Genomic DNA, 25,701 nt, shown 5'->3' on the forward strand with positions numbered 1-25,701 from the left:
TGTTAATAAAATAGAGGCATTGTAAATATGAAGTTATACCAATTCTGTTTTTCTAGCTGTTTAAGTAAGATGTCAATAAAGAAGATGCCATTATAATTAGCTCCTACTATTGCAATGTATTAATTATTTTCTATCAGAGAAAAAAGAACAAAAGCAATAGGACACTTTTTCACATGCACTGTTTTCGTCAGTTTGATTTTAAACCGTAACTTTGTGACTGCTTTGCCACACACAGCAGCAGTTTCAACCTTACATGATTCTCTACTTAACATATGCATGGGTTTTTTATTTGTTTGGTGTCTACACAGAACAAAGCCCTAGAATCAGAAACATTTACCAGGTCTAATTCCTTGCATTAATGCAGCTTTTGTCATTTCACTTATTTCAGCCTTCCTTAACTGATGCCTATAACACATATATTATAAATAAACCTATAAATTCCTACAATTCATTAGGCAGATTGATTCAAGTTCTTCCTGAAGAGCAGCAAAAAAATCAGAGTATTTTGACTGAAATGTCAGGCATTGAATAAAAATATTAAACTACATCAAATTCACAACTCAAGGACTTGGTTGTGACATGCAGTCACTGAGATGTGGTTGTCAACTGGTGTATCTTATTTGCATTAGATTAATTAAGGAAGATGTTTTCCTCCATTGTCTCATCTCTATTTTCCATTTAAGTGAAGAGTTTGATTTTTTCTAAACTTGAGAACAGAATGCTGAGAAAAGAAACAGAATTCACATTGCCATAATTGCACGAGTCTCATTTAAAGCACAACCTGGATTTAATTACCTTATTTTGTTCTTACGTACAGTTTCATTTATTCAGAAACTTTACCCTCTCTATTAGCTCCAGCCAACTCCTTATATCATAATCTCATAACAAGAGTAAATCCTTAAAAATGTTTCAAAGGCTACAAAACACAAAACCAGATCCTTAATACATCATTATTTACATGAAAGGTAGTGGAAAAATACCTCATTTGGAGTCGGTCTCTACTATATAAACTGCTGAGTTTCTTTAGGAGACAGAGAAAACTTCACAAAAGTCTTGTATTTCTATCTCTCTTCCTAAAAACTCATCACCAATGAAAAAAAAAAAAAAAGCTTTTTGGGAAACCATGCACACAAAGACACAAAGTCTTCCAGGAGAAGTGCCCATGAAGTGCTAAAGCCCCTGAAATGCTGCTAAATCAGAGCACACTATTGCTCATCACAAACTAAGTGATTTCACTCTCAAAAAAAAATTAGCATTTTTTGCTATTGATAAAACCAGTTGTTCTTGTCTTTTAAAGACATTATGCTCCTCTTCACAAAATACAGGAGAGTTTATGATTTTCCCTTCTTCACCTCACTTACACAAAAGATAGACTAGATCTTGACTCTGGATCTGGCCTTTATATGGTAAACAAAAGAGATCATACTTTTGTTGCATTTTTTGCTCTAATTAGAAACAGATTCTGAACTTGTCTGAAAGAAAAAAAAAATCTAATATCACATGAGCTGGATCAGCATCACCATAGTTGATACAGTCCACTTTAATGAAAAAAATTCTCCTGGAATTTGATGAGACAGAAAAGTTCTCTGCAAGATCTTTCCCTCAGACAAAACTGGTCATTTCTCTGCAAACTGATTCTTTTTCCATTTCCACCCCCCACCCCTGCAAGTCCTTAAGCTATACATAAGACTTTTGAGGCGGTAGGTTACCAAGGCAACTCATGCAGCTTATCATTATCCAGAGCTCATTACTAAAAGATTGATTTTGGAGGAATAGTAATCTTGTAACAGGGTGGGCTGATGGATCACTTTCGTTTAAGTTGCTAAAAGCCAGGGAAGCCTAAGCATATGACTCTATTTTGAGTGTAATGAGTTGAGGAAATGACTCTATAAATGTCTTTTCAGTTTCCATTGCCCACATTGTACCTGTATATGGGTTTCTGTTACCTGGATCTTACCTCCCTCAAGACAGCAACTTCGCTGATTCAAAAAAGAAAGGGAAAGATCAAGAATTTACAAGACAATGGCAAGAGAACCCCTGGGGTATAGCTACAGATCTATAGCTCAGATCTCTGGAGACCACAGCAAGGCAATTCCTGGTTTTGCAGTCCAAACAATGAATGAACAGCAAAATGCATATATAGCACAAATCACCTTACATAACCTTATCCTGACAGATCAAATTTCATTTAGTTATCCAGCACACAAATTCATGCTAACTCGAGAGACATTTATCCATATTAGACACTTAGTGAACATTCTGCTGTAGTTCCAGGCTTTGCTTTCAGTTGCTTCATACATTGTTAACATCACTTATCCTCCTGAAGCAGAGTTTTTCATTCTAATTTTTGCAACTTCTTTATGCATTACATATCTGAACTTTTCTCTTGCCAGAACATCCAGCAAGCAGAAAAATAGCCTGGCCAGGCAAGAGCCTGAATATCCTCAGGTCACTCAAAAACTTCTGAAGTTTGCTCAGTCTAGCCATATATACTATAGCACAAAGCTCGGGCAGAGATCCTGTGGGCAGGCACTGCACAGCAGTCTCCCATTAGCAATATGTAAAATGTTGTATTGTACTACAGCCACATGTTAATGCTTCATCCTAAGGGACCTGAAGCAGCTGTTCAAGAATACTAAAAAGGCTGAAAATAAACAATATGAATGACATGTTTACTTGAAGCAGAATAAGAAAAGTCCTCTGATACGTGCTTGACTTCAAGGCACAGTGCATGGAAGAGCTGCATACACACATCAGTAGCCAGGACTGCTTGCAGAAGAAATCCAGATCATCAAAGGGACATCAAGAAAGGAGTAACACTGCTTCTTGTAGACCTTGCTGTTTCCCAGAGGCCAAGTGAAAGGGCTCCAGAACTGAGCAAGAAACAAGTCACTACCAGCCCAGCACCACAGTAGCTCTGTAATGCTTCCTAATCTCCATTCACCTATCCTCTCTGTACGTGTGAGAGCCAAGTGCAACACATTTTGCTAACAAGTGTGTCATGAAAAATGGGCTTTATTATAGACAAAACCTCTGATGATGAGAAAACACATCATTCTTGATTATAAAATACAGCAGCATAAGCAAGTATTGCTAATAGATTTGGCATGTAAAGGACAAATGTGTTTGAAAAAAAGCTGCTGTGGAACTCAATATGACTACATTGCTCTAAAGGCTGTGGAGAAAAGAGCAATTCCAAGTTCATCCGGGATTATAACAATTTTTAAGCTGCATGAAGGTGGACACAATTGAAAATACTTGCAAGAATTGAACAAAATGGCTTTCAAGAAAAATCCAGACAATTGTGAGTTTCCTTAATAAACATTTATCCCCTGGGGCATAAATTAAGTATGTTATATGACCTTTTGGAATAAGATATGTCTGCAAACCATTCATTAGTAGGTTATTAGGCTGATCAAACAAAAACATTGTGGATATTTTTGTGCATTTTCATTCACTGCCCTTCAGCACTTCAGCTTATCCTGGCAGTGCTGAAATAAGTAAGAGGTTTAACGTTGACTTTTATAGGATTACCTCAGGCTAAGAGCATATGGACTTAGGCCTAGTTTGAGGTTCTGTGTAACTCTTAAAATACAGTAACACCTTCACTAAAAGACCATTTTTAACACAGTTAGATGAGAATGAAATGCTGCTCTGTTTCTGGCAAAAAAGTATAATTATAATGCCTCAAAAAAAGGAAGCTGGCATGGTGCTTTGAGATCTGAGGGTGATGGAAGAAAAGATTATTAAACTAAAATAATAGATCAAGATTCAGTAAGAGACCAGACAGATACTTAAAAATAGGGTTCAAATGTAAACCTAGAGGAGCCATTAAGCAAAGATGAATGGAAAAGTCAGTTGGTTTTGAGGTTAGAGGTGAGAGGGTATCCCATGTGGAAAACATGGTAATAGGTAGATTAGAGAAGAATTATTTCAGGAATTATGCTGTCTACACCTTATAAAAGCTGTTGTCAGGAACAATGATGAAATGAGCTGTACATCACCATCACTTCCCAAAAAGGTTACTTAGCACTGAGGGCAGTTCATCACTCCATTGGATTCAGAGCCCCATGAGGAACAGCTCTATTATGAAGACATCACAGTTCACTGGTACTGGACTATACATTACAGTTCTTGTGAGGTTTTTTTCCTGCCTGCTCCTGCCTGCATTTCTGGCTTTGTGAACCTTTGTGTACCACTGGAGTGACCAAGAAATATGCAAGACCTGTTTTTACACCTTTGCTTTACAAAATTTCTCTATGGAAGTCATACTGTAAACTAATTTCCCCACATTGCCTCCTCATCCAAAAACTTTAAGGCAAGAGCAGCACATTATGAAACCAGGAGGTAAATTTTCAAGTGTTAAAAACAAACATATTGAAATGGAAAAAAAGAAGATGAACATAGCCATTAGAATAGTGGCATCTACTACAGCACAAATATGCACAAGTTCAGTAATGTGAACTTATTCAGGAAACACTAAAGAGAATTAGATATTAAAACAATAACTAAGAAAATTCTTGATAAACCAAGACAGCATATATTTTAAAACGCAAATAGCACAGGGTTCCATAGCCTACCATAAGAGATTGGAAAAACAAAAGAAACCTCCAAATTAATATAATTTTTCATATTCTAAGATATGGCATTTACAGAATATGTAGGAATTACTTTACTCAAAAACCAGCATGCACCTGCATCAGCACTTCCCTCTGAACACATGGAGATGCTTAACTAAGCTGCAAAAAGAATCTTGTTTAGAAATGCTGATGATGAACTGATGTGCTGATTTGCAGTGGATTCCCAGAACCCACAGGCCCAGATTCTCCAGTTTTATCACACACACAGAACCTGGCCCATGAACCCAACCAAGGCAAAGTTCACACTTCTGGCATGGGGTCAAGCAAGGTAAGAGGAGGCATCCATAGGGGCTCAGCTTCCCTCTGTGGAGGCTGGAGGTGAGAGGAGCAGCAAGGGAAGGGCAGGACTGCCTATCTTGGGGGAGTTTTCCCTTGGGATGGAGGCAGTCCCAGATGCACACACAGTCTGACACCTGCTGCCAGTGCTGACTCTAAACCCACTGCTGGTGACACCTGAACAACGCAGCTCCTACAGAAAAAGTGTTAACTCTGGGTCACAGCATCCATTTGAAAACTAATCCGCAGCATCTCCTATCACATTTCTGCACTAGGCCTGATATTAACCTTACATGCTTCTTTGCTGCTGTTAACAAGAAGTTAACAGCTGCAGGTTTGCATCCTTTGCAGCTTTTTCAGACCGTTATTCTGTATTTCCTCCACAAAAGAAACCTGTCAGAGGAAGAAATATAATTAATAGTTAATAGTTAATTGTTTCTGTGAGATGGTACTCAAAGTTCAGTAATGGCTTTATACAGAGGCCAAATGCCAGATTAAGTGTAAGGGCAATGTTTTAGTAACAAATCTCCCAAGTAAAACATCACTAATTGCTACAGAGCAAAACAAATGGCAAAAGCCAACACCAAGCTTTAACAAATACAGCCAATAAAAAAGGGCATGGCACAGATCAGACAAATTAATATCAAAACCAGATTAATCAATATCATGACCTGCAAAGTCAACAGATATAAATCCCTTCTAATATGCTTTGGTCAGACTCTTATCATCTCCAACTGTTCAGGAACCAAAAAACTGTCAGGGTTTAACTCCAGCCTGCAACTAAGTACCACACAGCTGCTCATCACTCCCTCACCAGAGCATCATTGGGAACAGCAGAAGTGAAAAATTAGTTTTAAAACTAGTAGTCAAATAATTTTCCAGCATGATGAGCTGGTATGCTTTGACTGAAGCCTACTACACATATCTTATGTTACTCTATGTGGCACCTTGCTCTAGGACAGCTTTATTTTGGACATTTTATCTGCATCCAAGCACCTCACAGCCATAAAGAATACATGCTGCTGCAGATGCACCCATTTCTATTTGCCTGCCAGTTGGCCAGGAGGCTCAGACAAGGCAGCATGTTGTGCTTTAAAGATTCCTTATCCCTTACCAGCCTAGGCACCATAAAACATTTATAGACTATTTCAGTCAGCATTTCATTGAAAATTCCATATGCTTAGCTGAACTATTCAATGCCCAGAATGATAATAAAGAGAAGATTACATTTGAATGCACCATATAGCAAGTATTCTACCTTTTAGCTGCTACAGCCCATTATCTCCTAAAATAAACAACAGACAGCTCAAGCCATCAGCTGAGTTCCACAGTATTAGACACCTCTGTGCAGCCCAAGGGTGCACATGGCTCAAACATCTACTCCAGGGTACAGTCTCATCTCCATTCACAGATATTTGCAAAAGAGAATACAGCCTGAAGGGGGCAAGTTCTGTAGTATGTTGTATAATGCAAAGGGAAAGAAGAAAGCCAGCTACAGATCCTTTCCCCAAGCAAAATGTATGGTGCTGCTTTTAGTTACAGATACAGCTGCATGATGATGATGCACTAAAATAAAATAAAAACAACCATACTAGTATTTGAAGGAATTAAAAAAACACAGTGTCTGATCTACAGAATAATTTAATGCTTACTGAAGGGAAAGAGCCCTTTATTATGGAAAATCCTTTCAAATAATTTGTCCTTATATACCACACGAATTTTCAGGGAGACTGAAGATATGTAACTTCAGGACATGAAGTAACTCATTTCTTCTGCACCATTGCATTTGTTCTTGCATATATGGCCAAGCAAAGTGAGAGAACAATGCTGTCTATAATTTTACCTCTGCAGGGATAGACAGTGCAGACTGGCACAGAAGAATAAAGTGTCAGCTAACTGAATGGGTTTAGTGTCTCTGTCTTACCTCCCTTGCAAATGAAACTCTCTGCCATATTAAGCTATCGGTAACCAGTCTGGAGGAAAGGATGACCTTTTAGAGGCTACTACAATATTTAGGACCCTAAAGCAGCTCATTGGATCAGCAACCTAGTGATAAAGTAGTTCAGATAATCTCAGCTACATCCAGCAATGAGCTCCGGCCAAATGTCAGAGCTTTTAGTCTGCTCTGACTAAAACTGGCCAGGGACCAGCCTTGAACAACAGCTCCAGAACAGAGCTTCCCACTGTACTCCAAACTTTTCTCCCTGCTTATCCTTTGTGTCACTTGACTGGAAAATTTGCAATCTGTGCAATTTTAAAGAGATTGAGGGGTTTTTTTGCCTAGGATTCAAACATTAAGTTGTCCTCTTGAGATCTATTTTTTATCACTTCATACATCCTTCTTTTGTTCACTACTCACAGCTCATAAAGCTTACTAATGTATCCTTTAAATACAGAAGAATCCCATGTTTTCATTCTCATTTCCCTTCCTGCTTTCTGCTTGTTTAGAGCTGAAAGACAGCACCTTTTGCATTAAATCACGACCAGGCCATTAACATTAGGGAACCTTTCCCATTAAAAAGGCAATATATATTGACATGTGAACACTCCACTCCCAAAAGCATTTTTTCCAACACTTCATTAACATTTTTCACTGCTGAACCATTATTCCCTCCCAGAGCATGTCTTCATTGTCCCATTTCCTCAGCATACCACCAATAACACAACAAAAGGAGAGGAGGCAATTACAGATAAATCAGCCCAACTTCCCACTGGGTTTCCCTTCCACACTCCTGCCATCTGTGCTGGCTGCCAGAGCAGTACATGTGCTTGCAGACAGTGCCAGGGGTCACACTGCACACTCCAGCCACTCGCATTGCTGCTGTGATTGTCACAGTCCAGTTCTCCTGCTGCTTGCCCTCACATGTTCCTCTGCAGGGACAGCTCCCAGCCACCAAAACTGGGGGCACACAGCCCTTCAGCTCAGGAAAACTGGACACTCATCCCCTGGTTTGTACCAAAAAATTTACAAATTTACAAAACACAAGTTTCAAGACTTAAGAAGCAACATGTCCTATTTTGAATGGCTTGTTTACTCCCAAGAAATTCCCCTGACACAACATTATCAGATTAAACTTTTTCACAAAAAAAATAGTATTTTCAAAGAAATAAATAAGCAGAAAGCTTAAATCATAAAGAAAGTTAAGAACATTTCTTTCTACTAGATTAACAGCAGCCAAAGACAGAATCAAATATTGATCTCTATTTCTGGATTAGCTTTCTGAGGTGTACAACCACCTTTTCACAGCTGTGAACACAGCACTGCAAAAAATTGATCATCACTCACTTTGCAATCTGAACTGCATGAATCATTAGCAGCTGACTTGTTAATTAAATACGGTAGCAGAATTCTAGATTAGTCCCGCCTTTAAAAGAGCACCATTAATAAACCTGTTTTTCAATTTAGGAAGCATCATCTTGTCATAGAGTAGCCATTGTATTATTCTGCCTAAGTATAATATTTCATTCATTACCTTGACAGGTCACATCATTTAGGCTATCCATAAGAATAAATTTCCTCAGCTTGAAAATGTTATCTGTGTCCACAGAGAAGCCCCAGATGCACAAATGTCTCCTGTAAATCTCACATCAGAATTTTCATAAACCAGCAGGCACAAAGAAAAACCCTACAAACAGGGGCACTGCAATAGGTTTTCTCATTTATTATTGAGCACCACACAAAATGACTGTTTGGTTGAAAAATTCTCCCCATTTTCCATTCTTCAGTCACTTGCAGTGTATGCAAAATGGAAAAATCACACTTCCCCACATATTCAAAAAAGAACCCAAACAAATTAAGTACACATCTGTCCTTAATCCTTTGATATTCCATATTACAATATGAATGGCATTGTACAACATAGTGCAACATCTGTGAGCGTCTCATTTTTTTGATTTATCAGTAATATTGATAAAATCTATCCCTGCCTTCCCTCAAGTATGGCATCCATGGCCAACACTTGTTCTTTCAAAAGACAGTTGACAAACACTCCTGGTAAAACTACTTGAGAAACCCTCAGAAAATTGGTAGCTAAAAAGGGATTCTTTTTTGAAAGTTTCTGCAAAACATCGCGTGCCATCAAATTCATTAGTAGTTATTTGCTAGATATACATGTACATCTTTTATATATACATGCCCAAACAGAAGCATCCTTCAAAATCTAAAAATATTAATTTAGGGACTGCCAGACTGAACACATGATGATTAAATGACTAGCACTTTGAAATGCTGAAGTAGCAATACTGCTAAAATACCTGCTGAGATTCAACTCTGGCTTCATTAAGCAGATAAAGTCATCACTGTGGAAGTGCAAGATTGTCTTTTTGGCTAATGCTTAATCAGACTTCAAGTATGTATTGCTAATAACTGTGAATAATAAATTAACTCAAAGACTAGCTCTTACATGCATATAGAAGTCTGATGTATGGCTGCTAAGAGGTCTGTTCTGGAAACAGGAAATCTCTTATACACTTTTACTAAGCACATTTATTCATTCTCACAAATCCTTAATGAGAACTTCGCTATTTTCTGTTTTAAGTATACACAAAAGAAATTTTAGGAAATAGCAACTCATGAAACAAAGCAGAGACCAAATAAAGAATATACACAGTTCCTCTTTTGTATGCACTGTTTCTAAGCAGTGCAATTGATCCACTGTCTGTGGTGCTTTTCTAGTGTGTGTTTCTACATAAACAAGATTGTTATTTTACAGCAAACTTATGGTATTTAAAAAAAAATTTATTTTGCCTCCTCTTCTGAGGACAAAATTTCTCACCCACAAAATGAGTATGACCAAAATTATTTTCTTTGAGGATCTCTGGTATGACACCTTTGGAAGGATTAGATATTGTACCTATGAACCCAACTTCTACACCTTCACTAATAAGATTATTTTGCCATCCCTCCCCCAAACCTATTTTAACCTTTTTAACCTTTTACTCCCAAAACACAGCACCAAAAAAAAATAGATGTCTAACCAGTAACCCATAATTTCTAAATTTATTGCTCTAAATGTGAATTATGTAAAGGTATGGTGACCTACCTGGAAGGCAGAATCAAGGAGCGCATCTTAATTTGGCACAAAATACAGGGGCTTCTTTGCTTACAAATAGTTCTTTATACTTAAAAATTAAACCAAACAGAAAATTTGGGAGTCTATAAGAAAAATAGGAACAGTGTAATTCACTCTAGATTTGCAGAGCTGGTACACAGAATCACACAATCAGTGAGGTTGGAAAACAACTCTGAGATCATTGACTCCAGCCTGTGACTGAACATCATCACATCACTTACACCTTAGCACTGAGTGCCACATCCAGTCTTTCCTTAAACACCTCCAGGGACAGTGACTCCACCACCTCTCTGGGCAGCCCATTCCAATGTATCATCACCCTTTCTGTGAAGAAATTCCTCCTAAAGGCCAACTTCCTCCTGCCCTGGTGCAGGTTGACGCTGCCTGGGAGAAGAGGTTGACCCCCATGTGGCTGCACCCTCCTTTCAGGTATTTATAGGGAGGGACAAGGCCAGCCCTGAGTCTCCTTTTCTCCAGGCTAAACACTCCCAGCTCATGGAATATGTGCTCCAGACCCTTCACAACCTTTGCTGCCCTTCTCTGGACAGAGATAAATAGTATTTACCTTGAATCCAAACAGAGAATGAAATCCTTAATCTCACTGCTAGCACAAGAAGAAAATCAAGAATGTAAACCCCTACAGCTCAAAATCTGGTCAAAACAGAGAGAGCTGTCACTAGAAGCCAAGGCCATAAGGCTGTGAAAGCCAGTTCAGCCTATGGTGTTTGCAATACATTATTGTCAACCCCACTGGTTTTAGGAGACATGATGAAGTACAGGGGAGTGTGTGCATGAAAGAAAGACAGGAAAAGGGGGAAATTTGGTGATAAGAATATTAATATGGGCATTACAGAATATTAATACCTATATAAAAAGGGATGCTTTCCCCTCAAATGAAGAGGTTTTGTCACAGAACTCTGCAGTTCATCTTATTTTAATGGATTTTGCCTGCTACTTTCTATCATATAGCAGTTCATGAAACAGTCCATAAAGTCCTTTGGCAGAAATTAACTGCATTTGTTGTGTTACAGTGGTTGCAATTAAAAAGGCAGTATTTCCACACTGCTACAAAATAAAATATTAACCAATAAACTGCAGTCTTCTTTGTACTTAGAGAAGAAGCAAGATTTTGCAGATATCTTATTTAATGAGGGAGAAGTCTTTGCTTCTTTTGAATTACTTTAAATAAATGCAATTTTCTTGGTTAAAGACACTGAATAAATTATACTAGTGATGTGCTTTTTAGATTAAATTAATCTAAATTCAATTAATATAATACATTCACAGACAATATAATAGACTAAATCAAGATCAGTGTGAAGTCCTTTAAAGGATGAATAATTTTTAGCTGCAATACATACAGAAACACAGGCTTACAGAAAAAAATTTTGACCACATAGCTGAGGTTCCCATTTATTCTGAAACCATTACAATAATGCCTTAAATCTCAGACTACAGCAAAAAAAAAGGCATTTTTTTTTTCCAGACAGTGTTTTAGTGCTGCACACCAATCTCTCACACAATTGCTATATGTAGTAAGCCATCATTTCAAGGGAAAAGACACATTAAACATATATATCCATGAAGATGCAAGAGTATTTCAGCTGCACTAAATTCAGTGCCAGAGATTATAGCCCCTACTTTGCCTACAGAGGTTGCAATTTGGAGGATTGTTTCCATTTCAAAATCAGCCCTTAATTAGTTTGTGTTGCCAACTGATAAATTTTTCTCCTTAAGATTTAGCATGATTATTTTTTACACATGATGATATGCACAATGCATTTAGTTTTGCTACACATTCTTAAAATAATTTTATTCCTTTTTCAAAAAAAATTTCCACCCCTCCCCAAACCTATTTTAATAAACTGCCTATTCTCTTTTACTGCCCAAACACATCATCATAAAAAAGACAGATGCCCAAGTGTTAATCCATAATTTCCACATTCAGTGCTCTAAATGTGAATTATGTAAAAGTATGGTGAGTTACCTGGAAGGCAGAAGGAGCCTTGTGGTTAAATATGTCACTTATACCCACAAATTATTACAATTAATTGTTTAAAATGTGAGTCCAAGAGTTGCATGATAGCATGGGTCCAGTACTTAGTCTCCAAAAATGAGAATAGAAAAAGCTTGCATACACTTCAGTCCATTATTTTCAATAAATATTGTAGACCACAATACATAAAATTTATTAGAGATTCATAATCTGACAGTTGAGTTGCAGATTACAGGCTTTCATGTTTATAATTTGGTAGTCCATATGTAAATAATTGTAGAGCTTTCATTCAGGCACCCACCCAGCTGCTCTCTGACCCTTCCTCCTCAACAAGCAGACTTCAATAAGATGGAAAAGATCATGGATCCTGATAAAGACAGAGAGATTACTGACCAATTACCAATATGGACAAAACAGACTTGACTTAGGGAAAATTATTTTAAATATTTGCAAATTAGAGTAGAATGGTGAGAAACAAAGACATAAATGAACCCAACCCTTCCTCCCAGGCCTTCCATTTCCCTCCCTCATTACGATTCTTCTGGTTCCTTCCCCCAGCCCTGCAGGACTATGGGGGAATAGGGTTTGTGGTTAGTCCATGGACCACAACCAGTTTCTCTGGGTCAGACCTTCCTGCTGGAACTTTTCCACTGATCCAACGTGAGTTCTCCATAAATGGCTCCAACATGGGCCCCTCTCAGAGGCTGAAGGTCCATGTGGGCCCTCCAGGGGCTGCAGCTCCTCAGGGCCATCTCTGCCCACTCCAACATGGGTTTCTCCAGGCTGCAGCTGCTCTGGCACACGTCTCCATGGGCTGCAGGGAAACACCTGCTCCACCATCACTCCTGCCACAGGGAAACACTGCTCTGTCACTGTGCACCTCCTCCTTTTCTCTGACCCCAGTGCTCACAGGGCTGCTCCTCACACCTTTTCCCCCTCACTGCTGTTTCCTGTATTCCCCTCTCTTAAATTATATTTGCATAGAGGCACCACCAGTGCCCAGCTGAGGGGCTCAGATGTGGGTTCAGAGGGTCTGTGGAATCAGCTGGAATTATGTTTATCACAGCAGCCCCTGTTCTCTTCCCATACCCAACACCCCTGGCAGCCCCACCACTACCAACTTATTTACTGACAAATAGGTTATTTCCCTGTATCACATCAGACTACTCAACTCCTCACTTTCCCAAAGCAAGAGCTGAATGTATAACAGCTACCATTTCCTAAGAAAAACAATAAATTAAGTTCCCAGTATAACTGAGGACAGCTTTTCCCTGATACAAGTCACTACTGAACATATCAAACAGGACAAAGAGGTCAGGTCTGTTCTAAGAAAACTCTACACCATGCTTAAACCAGGTGATATTATACAGACAATCTTTAGTCTGGAATAAAGACCCTGAATAAATGTTTTTGTTTGTTTAGAGAACAAAATGTATACAAAATATACAAACAGATTAACGTATTTGTTGAGGAAGTCTAATACATAAATTCATTAGGGAAGCAATAAACATACTGCATAAATTAATTACTTTGTGCTTATCCTCATTAAATGCTACTTAATGAGTTAATAAGCTTGAAAAGCAATGACAAATTGCAAAAATGCATGCACAGAATTTTTATTTTTTTTAATAAAGCAGAATGTCTAATGGACACTGAAGCTCTGGATACAGGCTGATAACATTTATGCAAGGTGGTCACTTTACCTTCTAGCCTTTATGATCAATCACCTTCTGCCACGAGTTTTGAATTTGTCAGAGAAACATCAGCTTTACAAAGTTCAACTGCTGAAGGTATTTTTACTAAGTTTCAGGAATCACCTTCTCCTTAAAATTTATTTTGTACAAATTCATTTATATTACAGGATAACTTCCAGCTTCCTTGGAAATATTAATCAGGATTATGTATGTCCACACATGCATATGTATGTGCATGCACAAATACACACACAATAGAATATATTGCCACATTTGAGGATTATACTCAGGCTTTTGTGGGTGTTTGAGCATGAAGAACACATGAATGTGTTGCCACAGTCACAAACTGGAAAGAAGCTGGGCACTGAAGGAAGTCATATCCAACACCAATAAATACTGTAAATTTTGGGATGGGGTATGAGTGCTCCAGCATTACCTGAGCTGTGTTATTAACATGCTATGGAAGACTGAAATGGTGGCCCCATTTGTCATGTCACAGATACAGACTGCTTATGCTCTCATTTTCTGCAGCACAAAGGTTCAAAGTGCTGTGTTCTATCTTGATTTAAACAAAACAAAACAAGCCACACATACATTTTTCACTTGTTCTCTTCCCATGCTAAAATTGAGAGAAGATGGCAAACTGCATCCCAGAATACATCAGTCATATTCATATTATAAATGCCTTTATTTTAAAGTAAAATAGAACAGCTTCAAATTATCAGTGTATTAACTAAGCATGATTCAGTGAATGTTTCAAAACACACTCCTCCCCACCTTCCCAGGACACCCACAATTCACAGTGAAACTACCAGTGCTATCTTGATAAAATATTTAAAGCAATCTTTGACCATTACATGAGCAAACATTTCCCAGATAACCTTGAGATATTAATCCCATTTTTCAACTCTTAAATTGATTTTTAAAACTCTCTAAAACTTACTTAAGCAAAGGAATCTAATTCCTCTTTGTAGGGACAATAAAGAGATAAGGTAGTATTCTGAACAGACTCTCATTCCTTTTCAGGGATTCTCATTCTTTGGATTTTGCTCCTTTTTCCGAGACATTAGTGTGCTTAATTCCTGATATGTTGAGAATCATGAGCAATATCTAGCAAATTTCGATGCCTATGATTACACACATACACACATCAAAGCATTTTAAGTATCCTTTGGCATGACCAATCCACACAAGTAAGATCACAGTATCAGCTGTCAGCACAAGAACACTTTTGAAATAAAATCCAGAGGAAATCAGCAACCAAAGCAGCATCAGAGAAAGCAACATATTAATCTTGGATCACAAAGTATTTTGCATTGCTATGACAGCATGAGCTCATATTAACCCCACAAACACAAAAGGAAATACACTTCACAAGAAGGCTGATAGTACACATCTACCAGAAATTCTTCCCTTAGAAATAAATAATTCTGTAGCCTGATGTTTAAGCAAACCTTCAACTATTTTATAAACCCAGTCACTCTGCAAACAAAACCAAATCTCCATCAATCACCCTAAGTCTTCAGACGTTTTCAATTGATTTTGGTCACTTAAGACTAATTCACCAAGGATCCAGAAGCCACAGCACAGCTAAATGCCATCTCCATGATTGGATAAAAATGTGTATTAAACAAATCAAGACATACTCATGTTACAAACAGGTCCTCAAGAGTTTTGTGCTGACACTTAGGCAATAAGAGAGCTAATGAGAACAGCTATATTCTGCTCAGCACTGTTTAGGGTACTAACAAATTGACTTTAGATGATTTGTCATCAAGTCCCTGCAGGAAGAAACCACACTATTTAAGGGGGTGGGGGAAGAAGAAAGACAGAAGAAACTCATCTATGGAAATCTTTGATCCCAGGCTAACTACTGGGATAACATTAAAAATTATACTAGAAATAACACTTAACAGGGAGTAATTTTAACCTTTTGTTTCAGTAATAATTATGTATTTTTTATTTACTGACAGGCACTTTAACCTTCACTCATGATAGTTATTTTAAAAGAACAGTATTAAAAAGGAGTTTAAATGCCATTTGAAAGAGAAGAACCACAACTCATGTCTTCCCAAATTTTCACAAAATAACCAATAAAGTCACAAAATGAAAACTGGGTGGTAAGGGATGAGAGTGTTTGGAGTTTCTTTTTTCTTTTTTCCTTTAATAGATCTTATTATCTCACTTCTGAACCATTATATCTGTGGAAGAGCAAAGGAAAGGTCATCAGTAGGCAGTGGCAGCACCAGCTGGGAGCTGGAAATGGCACTTCTAGTTTTCAGCTGTCAAATGTTGGCTGAAATTTATTAAGTGCCAATATGAAATGATCTGCAATTCTGCAGCTTTTTTTTAATTAGTAAAAATAAAATAAAATAAAATTAAATTAAATTAAATTAAAAAAAAAAAAAAAAAGAAGAAGAAGGATTTTGAGAGAGCAATTCGAAGTCTACTATATTATTACAGTCATATATGAAGTATTGGAAGTTGTTCAGTCTCACTGATTTCCAGGTTAGCAGAACTCCTACCATGTTCTGTGCTTAAATACCAAAGCAAAACAGCATTCTGTATCACACTTGATCCACTCCCTCTTAAAATGCCCTGAATGCCTTTTCTCTGTGGCTGCAAAGTTTTTGTGCAAGTAGAAATCATCAATAAAAGGAGACTAAATAAAGTATTTACTCTTTCAATGGCATCCACAACTTGTCAATGTCTTACCACCAATGAAAGAAGACATAAATATAGAAACAATACAGGAAAGATGCAGGAGTCATCAAGTAGCTAGCATAGCAAAACTAGACAAGTATTTTCTGGCTTTGGGTCCATTCTCATGTTCTATATACAAAACTGTAACTTTTGTAAAATAGATATGCCTTTGTGTGCTTGAAATGAGAAGGAATTCACATATGCACACCCAGCCCACTTGTAGGACCTAAAAAAAAAAAAAAAAAAAAAAAAGAGGATATGTTTCCTCCACAACTGTGAACTCAGCAAATATGCTGCACTAGCAGCTACAACTCTGCTGTCCTTTCTGAGAAGATGAGCTAACATTTAAGCATGGAAGACACCCAGGCCCATCCTTAGGCATTCCCAAGTGCCAGCCTATTTAATCAGCACTGATTGAAACCCCTTGGAATGCACACAGCCAGACTAGCAGCACCACCACACTCCACCACCTCGCACTGGCCTCTCAAACATTCTCATTCCCAGTGGGGAAGAGGATGCTTGCATTGAGTCAAGAGCCAAGGGTAGATGACATAAGTGCCTATGCTTGTCTTTGTGTGTACATTTTCTGGATTTCTAGACCAGACAGCTGGTGCAAACAGCTACAGCACACTGTGGTCCATCACCCTCATCATGCATCACAAAGCAGACCAGAAAAATTTACCTGCCATGCACTCACCACATTACACAAATGGGTATGGCCATGAGTGACTTGCCACAACTACAGACAACCTGAAGCACTGAAAAACTGGCTTTGTCCCTTAAAAGTAGACCAATATCTTCCTTTCATCCTGCTTCCAGGGCACAGTATGTTCTGTGGTACCTGCTCTTGAATTGCTGACAAATGCAGTCCTACTCACTGGAACTGAACTGACTTTTTAAAATCCTATGGATTTTACTTAAATTACAGTATTTAAAATATTAAGACCTAGTTAGTATAATGATGGCTTACTATACAAAACAGAAATGGAATACATTCTTAGCTAATGAAACTCCTCTGACTTAAATTTTGTTTTCTATCTTATATGTCCTTGTGGACACTACCTAGTTTCCCCTTACTCTTCTTATCTGATAGACTGAAAGCTTTTGGGGAGCAGGGTCTGCCATTTATTTTATGTCTGTAAAGGACTTAGGCCACCAAAGCCCAAAGGTTTTGAAATGCATCAAATAATGAGGACCTTTGACTGCTCTTTCTAGCAGACAGAATTTGCAGTAGCTGTATTTAAAACTAGTAAGAAGACAGTTTGAAAGTAGTGTTTTCCATTCTTGGAGAAGTATATAAAGAACATAGTCAAACCACCTCACTCTGCCCTCTCTCACTGCTGGGAGCCAGATTAATTACTGATCAGGTACTCAAGTCCACTGGAACACGACTTCCCTCTGCCATGGAGGGCTTCAGCAGCAGCAGCAGTGAATGACACAGCCAGCAGGACTGCCCAGCTGCTGTGGGCTCTCCCTTCACGTGCCCAGGATTCCTCTTTCTGCAACAACTGCACAGCTCCCCTAATCCAGTGCCTTTAATTAAAGCTTTGCAAGGGAAATGTTACAACAACCTCAGACATTCTCTGATTAAAAGTTGAGGAAATATATTGGGGGGACAGGAAGAACATCATCAATGCAAAAAGCTACCAGTCCTGTACCTATGAATAAAATCTGAATTTCTTTTTGAGGAAACAAACAAAAAAATAATCCCTCAGCATTCTGGAAGGAAATATCTGCAGCAATTGATTATTAATGCACACATAAATTCAGAAAGCCTGATTAGTAGTTACACCAATAGATGAAACATGCAAAAGTTTCACCCTATGGGTGAAAGTTCCTACGAGCTAGCCTTAACTCACTGAGATAGGATTCCCCACCCTGTCCTGCAGGTCCTCTGTGCTGTTTGTAAACACATTTCCATTCACAGGGAGAGAAAGAATATGTCTGGAAACATAGAAAAGGTGATTAGATACCAAAATCTCAGTTGATACAGAATTGAAGTAAAACTACTGATGGCTGTCACCATCCACTGACCCCTCTGCATATTAAGGTACAGTCACCATCAGGGCCAGGGTCTCTTCACTGGTGTTCATAGTAAAACCCAGCTAGATCTGACAATCAGGAGTGGTTCCAAGCCATTTCTACCACAGGAAGGAGGGGCTAGTTGAAGGCAGCAGACCTCCTGTGAGAGTGCTAGAGAAATGTCCCAGGCAGAGGAAGCCAAACTTGGCAAGGTCTGTGCCCATGCTGCTGGTCCAGAGCAGATTCTGAAGCAAATTAACCAGCCAGCAATGCTTTTATTTGCCCCCCTGTCCCTCTTCACAAGGAACTACTTCTCCAACGCTGGTAGGGATACTGAATTCATTAGCATGTATGTGGTGTGAACAATCAGGAGACTTGAACCTGGGACTAAAGTGAGAGCCAAATTATTTGGCACTAAAACACATTCAGTGAGGAGCAGTGAAAGGGGTCAAGGAAGTACCGGGCCACTTGACATCAGGAACAGTATCTGTGGTAGGAAGTAGCAGCAGAGCAGAGTGGCTTGCAGTGTTTTTATATCCTTTCCTTTATATGGCTGTGTTGGCACACTGGGATGTAGACCAGCATGTCCTGCTGGGAAAGGAAGAGATGTGACAGGACTGAGGAATCGTGAGCCCAGGGCACGATCTTGCATGCTGAAGCAGCTCTGACTGCTTTGCATTAAACCCACACTTCCAAGCACACAGCAGCTCTGCCTAAGGATGAACCATTTTGCTTATTTGTCTTTGTAAAAGAAAAGATTAGTTTAAAAGCCTGCTACAACTGTTGCACAATAAAAACAAGTGACAAGCTTTTAGGCTTAATTGCTTCATCAGTCCAATCAGGGAATAAGGTATTCTGAGCCTGAGAGCTTGTCTGCTTCTTTTCCAGCTATACACACTTAACTAATAAACAGATCTCTCTCTCTCCAGACCTTATTTATGTTGTATTATTCCAGAGTGGATACAAAGCTCCCCATCTTCTGAAACATTAAAAATCTAGCATTTAAAGAAAGAAAATTATTAAGTTTTAATTCTGCAAAACATGAACTGCCTTCCAGAAGTAAGATTTAATCAAATTTATCAGTCTCTGGGAAGAGCAAGTTTGCTCATCAAAACTAAGACAACACTTAAGAGACTTTCTTGGAGAAGAAAACTGTTATGGACATCTGGTTGATGGGACAGGATATTCTCCACCAGGTTCTCTGTCCAACTGTAACACTACATCAATTACCTAGAAAGAAGCTACCAAGAACACCTTTATCCTTGTAAGGCCATACTACATTTTAGTGGCCTTATGGCTGCTCCAAGTGTCACCTTATCATCATGTTTATAAAAAGCTGCCTTGGCTATAAACTGCAAGAGCATGCAGTCAGTAAACCCTGGCTACACCCTGAGTCCTCCTTTTCAACCTCTGAAGGCCAAAGATGACTGTGGTAAAATGTGATTCAAGAATGCCTTCTCCACTAGGTAATATCTGAGCAGAATATGATCCTACAGATGCACATTCTAAAGCCAGAGTCATTTGGGTTTCAAAAACTAACTTTTTTTTTGAAAGCACTCAACACATTTTATCTTTGCCATCATGTAAAAGTACTACCACTTCCTTAAAGACATTGTCTACACAATATTGTCACAGAAATAAAGCTTTTTAGAAGCACTACAAGTTAGAGGCCCTGATTTCCTTAAGGGTGAATTTTCCATAAAAAGTCTTGCTCCAGCACTAATTGCAAAATTAGCAAGAAGCTTATAAGTAATTAGATTGGGGTGTTAAATCACTAATGTTCCTTAAATAAAATTCCTAATTAGGACACACTGCATATTTATCTATGATCTAGATCTGACAAAGAACACAAACTTTCCTTTTCTAGCTGACATCCAGGACACTGCCAGGGAAATTGTAGGCACTCACAGATCTCCCTTCAAGAAGGCACATCTGACTTGCACAATTACAGGCAAGGATGCCTATGCCCCTTCACTTTGATAACAAAGCAGCCTGGCATAGTAGAGAGAGACATGACTGTAAATTCAGATACTACCACCAGAAAGTTATTAATCTCTCTCTTGATGGCAGAGGAAGTCTGGGCACTTGCTCAGATTAAGCTTCTGTGATGCAATTTAGCTTCTGATACCATAAAAATGTAAAACTATCAACACAATCCCTCCTTCTACATGGTATTTCTCAGATTCTAAGGTAAATGCAGTTGGATAGATGCTCTTGTTTTATTACACCTAATAAAGCACCACCTGACACAAGCACATCTCAACTGAGCCTTGAGCCACAATAAACTACTGCAATACAAACAGCAACATTTTTATTTTTTTTACAGCCCCTTTACACCAAAGGTACTTAACTGCTTCACAACAAACACCACAATAACACTGACATTACACACGTCTGCAGACAGCCTTGTACCTTTTGTACCTTATTCTAATTTAAAAATAAAATCCATTCTCTCAGAAAATCAGATGCACAGATTTTTAGGGATCAAAGCCTTTTTTTTAAATGCTTACACCATTTATTTCAAGTCCACTGAATATCATTTCACATGAACACAGAATTTCTGTTTGCAAGAAGCATTTAACCCCCAGTTTGACACTGACCATCATAAAAACTAATATGTCTTCTGAACTACAAGCAGTATCTTTCAGTTGCCTGGATTTCACTGTCTGAAGTGGTTCTGTTCTATGCTTGTCCTGCAGCTGCAGAACTTTTTCTCTCAGCAACTCAGTTGAGAGGAACTTCAGCCTAGAAGCACCAGAAAAATTAGCATGGCTACCACAGTGCCTGTCAACACAGCTGTCAGCCCTGCACTGCTGGGGATGCTCTTCCATGCTCTCAAGGCCACTGAAGTAAAGATTTGGAATCTTATCTAAGACATGCATTCATTCCAGAAAGGAGAAGCTATTTTCAGCATGACTGAAATTAACCAGGTACTTCTCTATGCATAATATCAAAGTCACAGTTAAGACAACCTCCCTAGAGCCATTTACCTGTGAGGCTTCATGGTGGAGAGTGTTTAATGAATTTTAGTCCAACTTTAAGTGTCCCTTTTTATGTAACACCACAGTAACTAGCCCATTAAAAAGATATATATTTGCTATTTCCATAAGAATAAAACCTCAGTCATCTCTTCCTACAGCACAGGGTAGCAAATTATTTTTTTGTAATATTTTTCTGCTATTGCAACTTACAATAAACTCAATTGTTTTGCAGTGGATATATTCAACCCTTTGTATTAAAATACTCATTCAGACTGAACACAGAGATGTTCTGACTGAAAGCAGGCTGGGTGTTTTGTTGGAAAGAACAAGTTTTGCTGAAACAAAAGCCTTTCCACAAATGATATTGCAAATCTAGTATGTAATTTTAGGGGGAAAATATAATGATCATAGCTACATTACTCAGTAGCAGAGACTTCACATTGTCACCATTAAGAGCTGAAGCCAGGTCTAAGACATCAGGTTGCACACCTTGCTTTTATGATCCCAAATACTTTAGGGAAGAGAAAAAGGTTTCCCTGACCAAACAAATACAATGTTTGCATTAACATTTCCAGGAATTAGAGAGAGTGATATTTTAAAGTGAAACATTTATAATGAACAAAAGCTAAAATCCACTATCCAGCCCTCCTCTTCTGCCTGTGTAATAAGGCATGCCAGGAATACACACACTTATAGCCACGAATCACAACATGATTTATTAATAATTGCTCCACAAAAAGTCTGTGTGAATAGTTCTATATATATCAAATATGAATGTTTATTTGATTGTTGTGAAATATTTCAAAAAAGCTAAATTAATTAACAGCTATGCTTGGCAGCACATGAAACACACACCTTAAGGAAAATTAAAAAATCTAAGTGCAAAGATTAGAGTTAGATGCCTGTCAGGATGATTTTTTCATCTATTGAGACAAAAAATATTCGGCATCTTTTTTTCAGAAAGAAGCAATAAACTGTAATTCACATTCTGCAGAGTCTTAAACCAGCAGGTCTGTCCCACAAAATGGCAAGTATCTCCAGTAGCTGCTGCTGTTGCCAACAAATGACAATACAATACTCCCAGGTACCATCAGCTGCATCCCCAGCTATTGCTAATTTTGTGCAGGATTATAACATTTTTCTATGTCCATCAGCTAAAATTATTTTAATAATAGTTAGTAGGAGAAAGAAGGTGAGGTGGAAAAAACACAGAGAACGTACAAGTGAGGTTTGCTAGACTATGATCAGAAAGACTCTAACAAGCCAACACAGAGGATTGAGCTGTTAATGACAGACTACACAAAGTGGGCTGTGCTGTCTTATTGAGGTTGAGTTTTTTGTTGTTGTTATTGTTTAGTTTTTGTTATGTTTTGTTGGAGTTAAGTCAGAAAAGAAACTCAGTTTTGTCACTTTTTTAATAGAACTGGACAAAAAAATATGTTCATGAAAATCTGAATAAAAGCAGTATTCAGATTGGAAGAACATTTTCTGTTGCATCTTACAATTAAAAAAACAAAAACCCTTTTGAAACAGCATATTTAAAAAAATCAGCCTGAAGTAATTTGTTGGTTAGGAAAATTGGGTGAGACAGAAGAGGCTGATGTTCAAATCTATAATTCATCTCATTGAAGTGTCCATTTATTATGGCCACTTACCTTATGTTCACTTTCTCAGAGCTCCCATGTCTATGGTAAGAAATCATTCCCTTCCAGAAGAGTAAAAATGTGGTTGAAGGTGCTATTCTGAACATCATTGCATGACAAAAATGTTTTAAGGCAGTTTAACTGCCTTAGTCCATTTTCCTTGATATGACACTCTGCATAAGCATGGTATTTTATAAATACCTTCAAGCAGGAATCTGAATTTAGCACTAAGATCTTGTTTAACAGAGATGAATGCCAAATGCTTCTCATCTCATTATGCTGGTTTGAAATAACAGTACTACTTAAAAGAAGCATAATGACAGCATAAAATTCAAGAGCTCTTTCAAAGCAGTGCAATAAACCACTGTTACCATGATGGTCAGTTGCCTCAACCAGCACTACAAATTCCAAGAAAATCAAGCTCAGTTTAATTCCTACTGCACAATAACAAAATCTATTATACCCTATGTAGACATATGCGAATAACTCTGTACACTTCTAGCTGGAATTATTTTGATCTCCCACCGCAAATATTTCAATATTTATTCTTGTTACACATTACACACAGGTTCTGCATATTATACATCAAACATTATTGCTAATACTTAGAAATTTATCCCGTAATCAGGAAAAATTCAATTCATAATGAAAACTTATTATAACACAGACAAAATATATAAAGCCAGCTGCTGTCTGGAAACTGAGCTCTGGCCTAACCTATGTAATATTAGACAATTGGCTTCCCCTCTGTTTCTTCCTCTTACAAATTGCTTGCTGTACCTGTGTCATCTTTTGAGGCCAAGGACTGGATTTTTCTTTGTGTAATGTGATTTGCAGCTGGGATTTCTGAATGCTGCTACAACACAAAATTACTGCAATGATTCAGAGCTCTGCTCTACCAATCACCCTAATCCCAGGCTTTATTGGTACTTTTAATGGCACCCCTGCTGTTACAGAACAATAGCCCACTCAAGAGAACTTGTCCCATCACTTTGAATCTACTGTAAACACACACATATATGCATGTACCACGTACATAACATGCTTTTTTATCTTCTTTTTTCCTTTTTTTTTTTTTTTTTTTTTTTTTTTTTTACCCTCAGGCACATCTCAGATGCTGGCAATGGAATCTAGAATGTTTTTACACTCACGAAAACCATTCCCAAAGCAAAACACCACCTAAAAAGGCTACTACTTCAGCACTGCCCCCCATTTTTGGTGTATTTACAAAAAAGTGATAACAGGGTATCACTTAGAAGAATGCATAGAAGAATAGAAAGCTCAACAGGAGAATAGTCTCTTATAAAGTTGTAGGAACAGGAGTCGAGAGAAAGCACGATCTGCCTGAGATCCTGCCCAGGAACAGCCCACAGCAGGAGACAAAAGTTCCTAAACTCACTGTGTAAACACCTAAATTGCATCATGCCTCTCTTCCTGAAACACACGGGATTATCCTGACACGCTATTCGCTATCTTGCCAGAGGGAAGGAAAAGTCATTTTTCCCCAGAGCGATCCTCCAGATCAGGCTCCCACTGCCAGCAGCCCCATCCCTGGTGAAGCCAGGGGTGCTGTATCCATCCTCGTACCCGCAGGGAGCAGGAGCAGGGAGCAGACCCAGCCCGGCACAGGGGCTGAGGAGCCGCCCGGGGCGAGCTGACACCAGCCTGGACACTGCCCTAAGTCCTTCTGTCACCCATCCGGGAGGCGCGCTCCCACTGAGGACTGCGATTTAACCGACTGACACTGCCCATGACACAGAATGTTCATCACAAAATCGCCATCCAGCTGCCTGTCAGCACCGATTCCCACCGGCGGGGTGGCAGGACCGCGACAGCATCTCCGCCCCAACCGGGGGCTCGGGAAGGGCAGCGCCGTGTCCACAAAGGGCTGGTTTAAAGGCAAGTGCCCATCTGACAGAGCCTGGCTGGTTTCTGCCGCCAGCACACAATGAGTGCGGGCTGACCCCGCTCATCGCTGACCCCCGCACACCCCAGTCTCCCCGGCTCGCTTCCCCCACTCGCTCCCCGCTGGTTCCTGCCGCCCCTGGCGGAGCCCACCGCGGCTGGCGCCAGCCTGGGGCCACGGGCAGGGCACGGACACACACGGACAAAAAGGAGCACGGAGCGGATAAAAAAGCACACACACCACCCTCCTCCTCGCTCCCCTAATACTCACAAGAGACCACCAACCCAACCCGTCCGCAGAAGGCGCCTCCCCGTCAGCCCGCTCCCGGTACGGGAGCGCCGCGGGGCATCCCCCGCTGCGGAGCGCGCCCGCCGCCTCCTCCCCCCTGCCAGGGCGGCACTCACCTCGGGGGGACGACACGGGCCCGGGGGCCGCCTCTCTGCCGGGGCGAGGCACACTTCCACTTTCTCGGGGGGTCTTTCTTTGCCGTGCCGAGCCGTGCCGAGCCGCGCCGCCTCTGCCTCCCCCGGCACTCCTCCCCGCCCGCCCCTCGCCGCCTCCCCGCGATGCGAAGCGAAGCGAAGGGATGCGGAGCGGTGCCAGCTGCCGGCACCGCCCCGCCCCGCCCGTACCTGCCGGGTAGCCGGCTGCAGGAGACACTGAGCCCCTCCCGAGCCCCTCCTGCACCCCTGTGCTCCTCTACCTGCCGAGCTCCCGGCTCAGACGGCCCCGCCGCAAAGCGCTGCTGCTTTCTCGGGGTTTGACATG

The 25,701-nt window shown here is 39.6% G+C and overlaps 1 protein-coding gene across 1 annotated transcript in view; it reads right to left on the reverse strand.

The window, feature by feature from the left end:
* Positions 1–25,446, reverse strand: part of MYO16 (myosin XVI) — a 358,267-nt gene extending 332,821 nt beyond the window's left edge. The window contains 1 exon segment of the mRNA XM_056502322.1: positions 25,338–25,446. The gene's annotated coding sequence lies outside the window, so the exon portion shown is untranslated.
* Between the last annotated feature and the right edge of the window lie 255 nt (positions 25,447–25,701).

This window comes from Oenanthe melanoleuca, chromosome 1 (assembly GCF_029582105.1).
Source record: "Oenanthe melanoleuca isolate GR-GAL-2019-014 chromosome 1, OMel1.0, whole genome shotgun sequence".
Classification (NCBI taxonomy): domain Eukaryota; kingdom Metazoa; phylum Chordata; class Aves; order Passeriformes; family Muscicapidae; genus Oenanthe; species Oenanthe melanoleuca.